A 10,274-nucleotide genomic window follows, 5' to 3' on the forward strand; every position below is an offset into this window, starting at 1 on the left:
TTTACATCAATCGGCTCATATCCTCCTTCCGATCAAAAGCCATAAAACATTAGTTTGGAATTCGGAAAAAAGTATAACGCTGTCAAGTCATTTTTAACATGGGACAATTGGGGGCCAACTTTATTAAATTTGGGATCGCCAGTCGCGAGGGATTATTAAAATCCAATAAACCTACTTTTTAGTTTTTATTTATTATGATAACATTAAAAGTGAAATTGTGACGCCTTAGCTCATTTTTTTTTCATTTGTATACTTGTTCCTGACAAATACTGCATATTTTTAAAATCACATTAAATGAATGTATAATAGTTAAATGCCTGTACGAACTCGACCGCATAGCGCAGTGGATTAGCGCGTTTGACTTCGGATCAAAAGGTCGTGGGTTCGACTCCCACTGTGGTCGATGAATGTTTTTTTTTTGCACTATACGAAAAGACAATTTACATAAACAAGTCGTCAATAAAATTATAGCCATTAAACAATCTAGCAAGAATACAAAGCGTGACTTTACATCAGAAGTCAAACTATTATTTATGTTTCAAAAACCTAATTAAAAACATAACCAAGATTCTGTTTTTACTGTGATCCCAAAGCCCAAACCTTTACCAAAAAAAAAAAAATCAATCCTCGTTTTTTCTGTAGTTTTGTTATATGATCTAACAAAGTTTTCTCCTCTTGATACCCTTTTTCAACGCGTCCAAACGGTTTCTACTTTCTACATGGCGTGTTGGTTCTTGATGTTTTTGATACTTTTGGAACTTTTTATGCAACTTCTTTACAGTCTTATGATGAAAGACTTAAAAAGTAGTTTAACCGATTTCATTCAATAAAAGTAATGTGGTTATGGTATTAATGTATGATCTGTTCAGTGTTCACTAATCCAGGATGGTGTAACCATGTAAATCTAATTAGTATCTTATAATTTTGTTGTGATTCTATCATCCAAATCTAAAGGGATGATGAATGTAAGGAAATCGAGGAGATGAAGAAAGATAAGTTTATTAAAACCGTTTGAATTTGAAGGAAACGATTATGATGAAAAGAGATATCTATGAAAGATTGATGAAAATTGTTGAATGAAACTATACATAAAAGGTATAGAAATAACGAAAAATCATGTGTCATGATATTCGAACTCTCTTTAAAAACTTTATTCAAATAATATCTATTCACGAAAATGTTCACAAATGTCAGGATGGCCGGGTGGTCTAAGGCGCCAGGCTCAAGTTCTGGTCTTCGAAAGAGGGCGTGGGTTCAAATCCTTATTTTCAAACTGTAGTGGGGTGATAGAGAGAGCCTTAGTCTCGCTATGACGAAGCTAACAGTTGCTACTTGTGCATGTCTAGACGCTTGCAACGCCAAAATCATGCAGGTTCTCATATGCAATACTATTGTCGAACCTAGGGATGTCCATAAAGTTCAAGCCTCGAAAGATGCTTGAAAAAAAAACTTGATTGATTTAGCTTGGTTTGAAACTGAGATGGCTAGGACTGTGAACGAGTCAAGTCCAAGCCAAGGGTGGCTCGCTTGTTAGCCCGGCTTGGTTTGTCTCGGTTGATTTTCTTTTGACATAATACACACACATACACACATATGTGTTTTTATTTGACTCAATATTTAAGTGTAGATATGGTCATTGTTTGCATATGGTGACAGAGATGAATCATTAATGTAGTTGGGGACATGGTCTTCATAAGACCAGATCCTGATTCCTGAAACTGTCTCCTTGCATCAATCACTTGTACAATTCACAACTTACCCTTATTCCATGCATTAATCACTTGTATTATTAAATTTGCAAGATTTTTCAGTGGATATGAATTTGATGAGAGGGGACCAAGCTCAGAGACCATTCCGTAGGCACTAAACACTAGGTTTACGACCAGTTTGTAGATATCTTTCACGAATTATTTTATCCGGTGGCGAAGCTTGGATGAAAAGAAACCGGGGGGGGGGGAGAGCAAGACTCAATATTGTTAGACGAAAACATGTAAATTTACGCTGCTGACAAAAGGATGGAGGGGCCGGGATGTTTATATTAGTTACTTACAAACGATATACCTAAAGTAGCAATTACTTTGCTTTCTTTGAGGCACATAACTTTGCACTATTTCTTGGACTGTTCTTGTGGTGGCTCCCATTTTAACAAGTACTCTCCATTCATTCAAAGCATTCACCTTTTGACATTTTCTACCTTTCCATGTGCAAACGAAAATATATACGACTTATATATTAAGAGACATGCACTGAAAATGATCATCACTACGTTGCAATATGCCAAAAAGTACTTATAATGGTAAAAGGGGCGTCTGGATGGACAGTAAAGACGCTAATATAATAAACAAAAAAAAATTGGAAATGGTTGATAGAATGTTTGTTTGCGCTGGCTTATTTAATGAAGTAGCGTTTAATAAGTAGCAATAAGAGAGGGAATGGAATGAGTCATTGTAAGAAAATAAAAGAAGGGTGGTGTATCAAATTAATTCTTTTCCACCCTTTTTTGTTTTCTTTTTTCCTTGTGAATCCATACAACTTTAGTTTTTATGTTTTTTTTTGTCCCAAATCGCTCTTTGAACTCTTCGATTTTTTGATTGACTTAATAACACCACCTACCTCCTGACAACCACCGCCACCATCACCACTTGACCGCCGCCGCCGCCACCACCTGACCTCCATCGTCATCGTCATACCACCACCACCTAACCACCATCGCAACCGCCGCCGCCGCCACCACCTGGCCACCGCCAACGTCACCGCCATACCATCACCGCCGCCATCAAAGTCGGTGTGTGACCACCACCATCGCCATTGCAATTTTTTTATTTTTTTATTTTTTTTATTTTGAGATATGAGTATATTTATCATTTCTATTTCATTCATACATTTTTTTATTACTCTTATTTTCTTTTGCTACCAAACAACATAAAATAATAATTTATTCCATTCCTATTGGCTAACCATGCATGACAAAGAAACGGTAATGAGTCATTTCATTCTCTTGTCCATTTCATTCCTTCTTCCATTCTATTCCTCCTCCATTCCATTACCTCCAACCAAACATACCTAACTGAATAAAGATGAACAAAATTATGCATTTAATATTATCGGTTTCCTAGCTTTTGAAGCTGTAGAGCGCTAGAGCTAGATAGTTGTGTTTTTAAACAACTTAGTTTTGTTATCTAAAAAAGGCTAGCGACGCGACTTGTTACCCATTTACCCTATTTATCAATGTAAACACTACTTTATACTGAAATATATGAGTCCAACTCGTTTATTTTATGGAATTTCATTTCGGTAATAACATTTTTGCACAGGATCACCTTTGTTTAAGTATTCATGTTCATAACGCTCGTTTAGTAGTTTAACTAAACATAAACAAATGAAAACAATCAGTTCAGTTTCTTCAATGCATCTGCAATCCTAACTTTACATTTGTAAATGACCTAAAGAGAAAGATTCATAGGCATGGCACATCCAAAATGTGCAAAAAAAATGTCTCATAAAAGTTCAAACAAATTATGACAAACTAAAAGATTTGACTGTCCATGATCTATCATTTTTTTGTCTAGAATGATCCTGACCACCTTTATTAAAGTCATTTGTTTTGCTGTCTTTGAAGAAAGTCATAGTACTCTTTGCAACTAAATAATTTTAGCATGATTCTTCTTTTCCAGGTTTTCCTATAATTGTCACCTTTTCGTTGGGCTGGGTCAATTCAAAGGTACCATTTTTTTACCCACCACAACAATATAATTTCTTTTGGTAACAATTATATTTACCTACATTATTTAGAGAAAAACATAAAATAAGGTAAATAATATAGGTAAATATTAATTAAAAATTAAAAAAATGCTAATTATATTAAAAATTAAATCCACATCACCACTATATATCAACATAAAAAAACGATAAAAAGATTCTCTCATTGAAACACACAAAAAAAAATACTATAAAAACATGCTAAAACCTATAATTTAATAAAATATGAAAAAGTGACCTACTTGAAACACTTTTTAAACTTGAGTGATTTAATTCAAACTTGGTTAGAGCATTCCCAGCCCGTCCCTCATCCCCATATCCATAATTACACTATATACACCACATCTCTCTCTACAGTTTAATTAAATAATATTTTATTATACTTTTGTCATTACAGTTTTCTCTCTCCATCCTATAATTTACAAAAAATCACTACCTTTTCCTTAAATTTACAAAAAATCACTACTTTTTCTCTCTCCATCCTATAATTTACACTCACAACCCCACCTATAATTTACAAATTCCTCTTACAAAATTATAATGGATGGGTTGAGAATGCTCTAAACTATTAATAAAGTATACATTTGGCTTGTTACATGCATGACTCACCTATCTAGGCATCTAGCCACCTCTACACTTGTGTAACATACTTGCATGATACTTTGACAAATACATGGTTTAAGTCCAACATTACATTATTTTGAGAAGGAGGGAGTAAACATATATTGCCACTTTCAAATAAAGACCATAAAGTAATTAAAGCCATCTTCATTTTGTTAATCCATTTAGTTTATGTGAAAGACATGATCTACAATGAAGTGTGATTAGGAAAACTAAATGAACCGGTCTACTAGATATTAGAAAACAATGGCATTGCATCCAAGTACTACATGCATGTTTCAATCAAACATTTAACCCCTTGCGGAAAAAGGAAGTGGGAACAGCAAAGCGAGCTGAAAACGATCTCGAGAGATCATCGTAATCGTTCAACATTAATCCCTCATCAAAGTTTTGTGCATACTCACACGGGTCATAACTAAATTGTCTTGAATTTGAAGTCCTCTTCACTTTCTTATTCTTCACTTTCTTGATCTTTCTCCATAGCATTCGCCAAATGGATGCTTTTAGACCCATGCTTATACTCACGGTGACCATCATGTGGTTGTCGATCTTGAATCGTTGCCGGATCCAGCAGTAGGAGTTGCTGCAAAGGTTGACCTCCATGATTAAGAAAGTAAAATGTAAATGTGAATGCGAATGGGAATGTAAATGTGAATGGCTTGGGGTGGTGGAATGAGTGGAATAGGCATACATGGCTATTTATACAATTATACAAATAAAAAAGCAGGCTGGTTGGATAAATTAGGAATTATTGGTAATACATTGAAAATATGAGATATCAAAGTTAGGACATAAAAACATATGATTCAAGACTTAAGTCTCCTAATATTATTAAAATGCTATAACTAGATCACAAGTTAAAAGTCAAATACAAAATCAATTATTAGTAGACTAAGAAAACCGCATAAATACACATACTTTCATTTTTAACAGTGATACATTATAATCACTTTCTCTACTTTATTTTAAAGCTACTGTTATATATCAACCAGACACCGTGCGTATAAGCTTTTTACAGTTCTTATGGGTTTTGGGGTGCAAACGAGCCGAACCGAGCCCAAGCTCGACTAGGTTCAAGCTTGGCTCGTTTAACTTATACAGAGCTAGAGCTCGAGCTCGGCTCGTTTCGAGCTCTATTTTTAAAGCTCGAGCTCTATTTCGAGCTTTATATAATTATAATTATTTTTATATATTTTTTCTATTATAATTTTATGTACAAAATAGTATATATATTATTTTTAGTTATTTTTATTTGTTTTTTCATAACATTATATATATATATATATATATATATGTATATTATTAATAATTATTAAATATATATTTTAAAAAATTATCTAAATGGCATGCTTGTTTAGGCTAGCGAGCCGGCTCGAGCTCGATAAGTGAAACTCGGGCTCGGGCTCGTTTATTAAACGGGCTTATTTTCAGGCTCAAGCTCGGGCTCAGGCTCGATTAAGCTCGGCTCGATCGAGCTTTTTAACGAGCCGATCTCGAGTAGCTCGTGAGCAGCTCGGCTCATTTGCACCCCTAAAATCAACTCTGTTTTTTACACAAACCGAGCTTTTCATTAGAAGCGGTAGACTACGAGTTTAGTCGGCTAAAATTCAAACGTTACGGTCTTTTAATAATAAAATTAGTGTATAAGAGAAATCAGATTATTATCTATAATATATGCTTTTCTAGAATAGGTATTTAGCTAATATTATTTTTAAAAAGTTTGCAAAACACTGCCAAATGGTGTTGCTCAGCCTTTATACAAGTCGCTGAAAAGCCTAAAGTAAAAAAAGATGAAAAGCTAGGGACACCTTTTTACCACATCAAATATCCCTGCATCAATTGATTACTCAATTACATTCAATTATTCGTTAATTCTAGTATTCCTTTCATTTTAAAATGGTACAAAGCTTTAAAATATTATCGTTGCATAAAAAGAATATATATTAACATTGTATATTAAATAAATAAAATAGAAACTATGGACACAACTTCACTATTCGATTTTTGAAAAGTTTTACTAAATGTTACTTCTAACACTATATCCTAGAAAGATATCTGGTTTGACAGATGTGTATTCAAATATTCGTTTCCATGACAATAAGGTTGGTGGTTCATTGACAAAGCTAAAACCTTTAAACACCTTTGGGTTGGGAAAGTTTAAGAGGTATTGAGTTATAGTCTAACAGAAGACAAAATTAAAAGAAAATTGTCATGTTTTCATGCAGGGATGGCAATGAAACCCGAACCCTATGGGAAAATCCGAAACCCAACATAAATGGGACAGGTAATACCTGACCCGTTAGGGTTTGGGACAGGTTTGGGATTAATTTTGAAATTTTTTGCGGATTTGGGACGGGTTTGGGATTTCTAATATACCCGATTACCCGATAACATAGACCCATTTACCCGATGTACCCGATAAAGCTTATTATATTATATATATACTATATTCCAAATATATTATTTGTCGAAACTTGTTTATGTCATTTATTTGAGATATTTTACCTTTATGGTAACCATCTTTGTAATAGATTAGTTATATTTTGTCAAAACCCTGGTAGAAACCCGACGGGTTTTGAGCCGGGTATACCCGACGGGTATTTTTGTCAAAACTCGATAGGAAACCCGATACCCGACGGGTAATAACCCGATTAAAACCCAACGGGTTTGGGATGGACTTTTATAACCGGGTATGGGTTGGGGAATACCTAAACCCGACCCAAACCCGACCCATTGCCATCCCTATTTCCATGTCTGTTTACTTTTGGGGGGGAAAAATATCTAGTTTTTTTTTATAAAATCAAAGTTCAGATCAAATTAATTTATCATTAAAATCAAAACGATTACAATAAAGTGGCAGACAAACGGGCAACAAGCTGCGCTGCAACCCCCTTTTGAATAGCAAAACCAATTCTACTAAAAACAAAGCGTTGGGTCGTAGGAGACGACAAAGTACCATGAACGACACGCTGAACCCTGTTTAGAAAATTCACGACCTCCGGGGCCAGAAACCCAAATGTATCAAAAGCAAAAGAGAGAAACACGTGTTGATTTTCTAAACAGACTTTCTCGTGTTTGGCAACTTTGCCCGATTCAGCCTTCAACGCAGCCTGACCCACAACAAATCCGCGGTCCCTGAGCCCGACAAGAGGAGACACTCCTGTAAGGTCCACACAAGCGTGTTTCCCCCCTGCCCACCCAAACACAAAAATATCAGCTGGTCGTAACATGGACCTCCCTTCGAGCGGATCTGTAAGAAAGTTAACTAGGGCCTCCTTTTTTGCAGAAATCCCTACCCGTTTAAGAACATCGCACAGAACATCCCTAACCAAATCATGCCTATATTTAAAACCGGGTAATTCTTTGCAATGCACCGCATGGTCTCCAAAGGAATCCAAACAGACTTTGCGGCAAACTGGGCAAGGCTCATCAATCGGAAACATAGGGATCATTAACCGGTACTTAAGGATAGCCCGGTACTCCAACCTCGACATGTGTTGGCCTAATCCTTCAATAGGGATGACCGTAAGAAAATCCTGAGCCCGAGGAGCTCGAAGGCATTCAAACATCGCTTTTTGGCGAGGAGATAGATCAAACTTCGCTTCTAAATTCTGGACGATTCCACTAAATAAGGCACTCGCCAAAGCATGTTAGGCTTTAGGGGGGGGGGGCGGTGTCCTTATTAGAGAACCCGCTAAGATCAAAATCGGGAAGTGAAATATGTAAACGATCCATCGCACACCCGTAATCAGTGTCCAACCCATCAATACCACATCCCCGAAGAATGTGGTCCTGCAAACTCCATGATTGTGCTCTCGAAGTCTCAAAAGCATATGTAGATACATCCTGGCCGAACATAAACCCAACCCCTCAAAACGGGTCGAAAGAGATGCCAACCTCCATTGGAAATCCCCGAAGAACGGCCCCCGACAAACCATGATGTCCTCAATCGCCCCTCGAAGGCCATTATCAAAAATAGAAACAGATTCCTCCACGTACATAGGTTGGCACGTTCTTAAGCCAAACAACACCTTTGCAACCCCCATACATGAGCGAAGCAAAAGAAGCTCGCATTGAGGGTCTCGAAGCCTTGGAAGATAACTCATCAATTCCACAACACTAGATGCCCTTTTCACAGCCAAACTACTGATAAACCCCGCATCCCGACTTACAGCGCCACCAAGGAGTTTCACACAAAGTACTGGCCTTCCAATCCCGCAAGGGAACAACCCCTCCCGCACCTTTTCCCCATTGCACGTTGGCCAAAATAATTTTGTTTTCTTAACGTTTAATTCAAGACCCAACCGAGGGCCCTCAGCCCTGATAATATCTAATGCATTAGCCACCTCTTTAGTGTCCCCGATAATCGTACCATCATCCAAGTACCAAGCATGGAAAAGAAGCTTGCAACGATCTCTGATTCGGTGAACTAAGGCAAAAAGAAGAGGCCCAAGAGGGTCCCCCTGCTGAACCCCAGTGCTGGACCTAATGTAAGCATCCCCCACATATAACCTGGCCGATTGCCCATATAAAAAATCTACCCATAAGGAAATAGAAGGACATCGACTACGTACCTCATGTAGAAGGGCTGTCATATCGACTAAGTTGAAGGCATTAGAGAAATCAACGGTAAGCATAGCCAATGACCCATTCGAGTGAAACTGATTTAAAAACATGTTCGCGCTATGAAGCACGGCCTCTGCCCCACTAGGGACTCCCACCCCAAATTGAAAGTCACAGAGGTATTTAGCAATCTCCTTCCCGACACCCCTCATAGCCACCTTAGAGACCAATCTCATCCTAATGGCCCCTACAGCAATAGGTCTAATCCCATTGTCCGGTTTAAGCAATGGCGTAAGGGGGGCGGACGCAACAAACTCTGCCAACACACTAGGGCACCTTCCCCCCAAAAATAAATTAACAACCACAGAAATAGCCTTGAGCAAACTATCCGCAATAGGAGACCCCTCTCCACACAGCACATCTAAAATGTGTTGGGCTCTCAATCCGTCCCGCCCACACGAAGTCCCTTTAGGGAAAGATTTAATGCAATCGAGTACACAATCAACGTCCACAACAAGGGGGGGTCGGAAAGCAAGGAAACAGGCATACTCGGAGGGGGTAGGATGGGATGCTTAGACACCAACGCGTCCAAAGTATCCTTACCGAAGGCAACCCCTGAAGAGCATAAAACTTTAACCGCGGCAGTGAAATGCCCATCCGCAACTTTCCGTAAACATTGTTTAACGCTAGCGCATAACCCGGAACTGCCAGACTTGGGGACAAACGTATCACTCCCCAAAGCACCCCCTAAGGGTTGGTCAAAAAACGATAATATAAGGTATTCTTGTTCCTGTGGAGCAATCAGAATTTCTCAACTTAATTGTTATATTGGAAAGCCCTAGCCAGGAGGCCCTAGGACATGGAGGATTGGAGATGGTTGTGAGATAGTACATATGGATAGTTATCCGTTGAATCCTTAAGGAATCATGTGTGGAACTAGGCCAGGGCGTTCAAGTATATTCGAATCCGTATCCAAAAATCCAAATCCAAATTACGTGAAAATTTCAGCTATTTGAATCTCAAATATCCGAATTTCTGGGATTCGAATAATGATTTTGAAAATTTACGAATATTCGAAATATTATTATACAACGATAATTTAATGATTGATTATTATAGCCATTATTGTTAAACCATTCGCATATATCCAACCGGGTGTTGCTATACATGCACCACCACATACAAGTTGTATATAACTATTATAAAGCACACTTTATATTTCTCAGTTTCAATAAAATGTATACAAGCAGTATAAAGTTATGCAAGTCGTATAACTTTTCCTAATAATTCTAAACAATTTGTACGTCTTCTTATGCAAAACTTATTTTCTT

General features: G+C 37.4%; 1 non-coding gene across 1 annotated transcript; it reads left to right on the forward strand.

The window, feature by feature from the left end:
• The first annotated feature begins 329 nt into the window (after positions 1-329).
• TRNAR-UCG (transfer RNA arginine (anticodon UCG)) lies at positions 330-403 on the forward strand. Its single transcript has one exon. It is a non-coding gene; the product is annotated as a tRNA-Arg (tRNA).
• The last annotated feature ends 9,871 nt before the right edge of the window (positions 404-10,274 follow it).

This window comes from Bidens hawaiensis, unplaced genomic scaffold, assembly GCF_021521415.1.
Source record: "Bidens hawaiensis isolate Kalapana, Puna unplaced genomic scaffold, B.hawaiensis_p1.1 tig00028335_1, whole genome shotgun sequence".
Lineage (NCBI taxonomy): Eukaryota > Viridiplantae > Streptophyta > Magnoliopsida > Asterales > Asteraceae > Bidens > Bidens hawaiensis.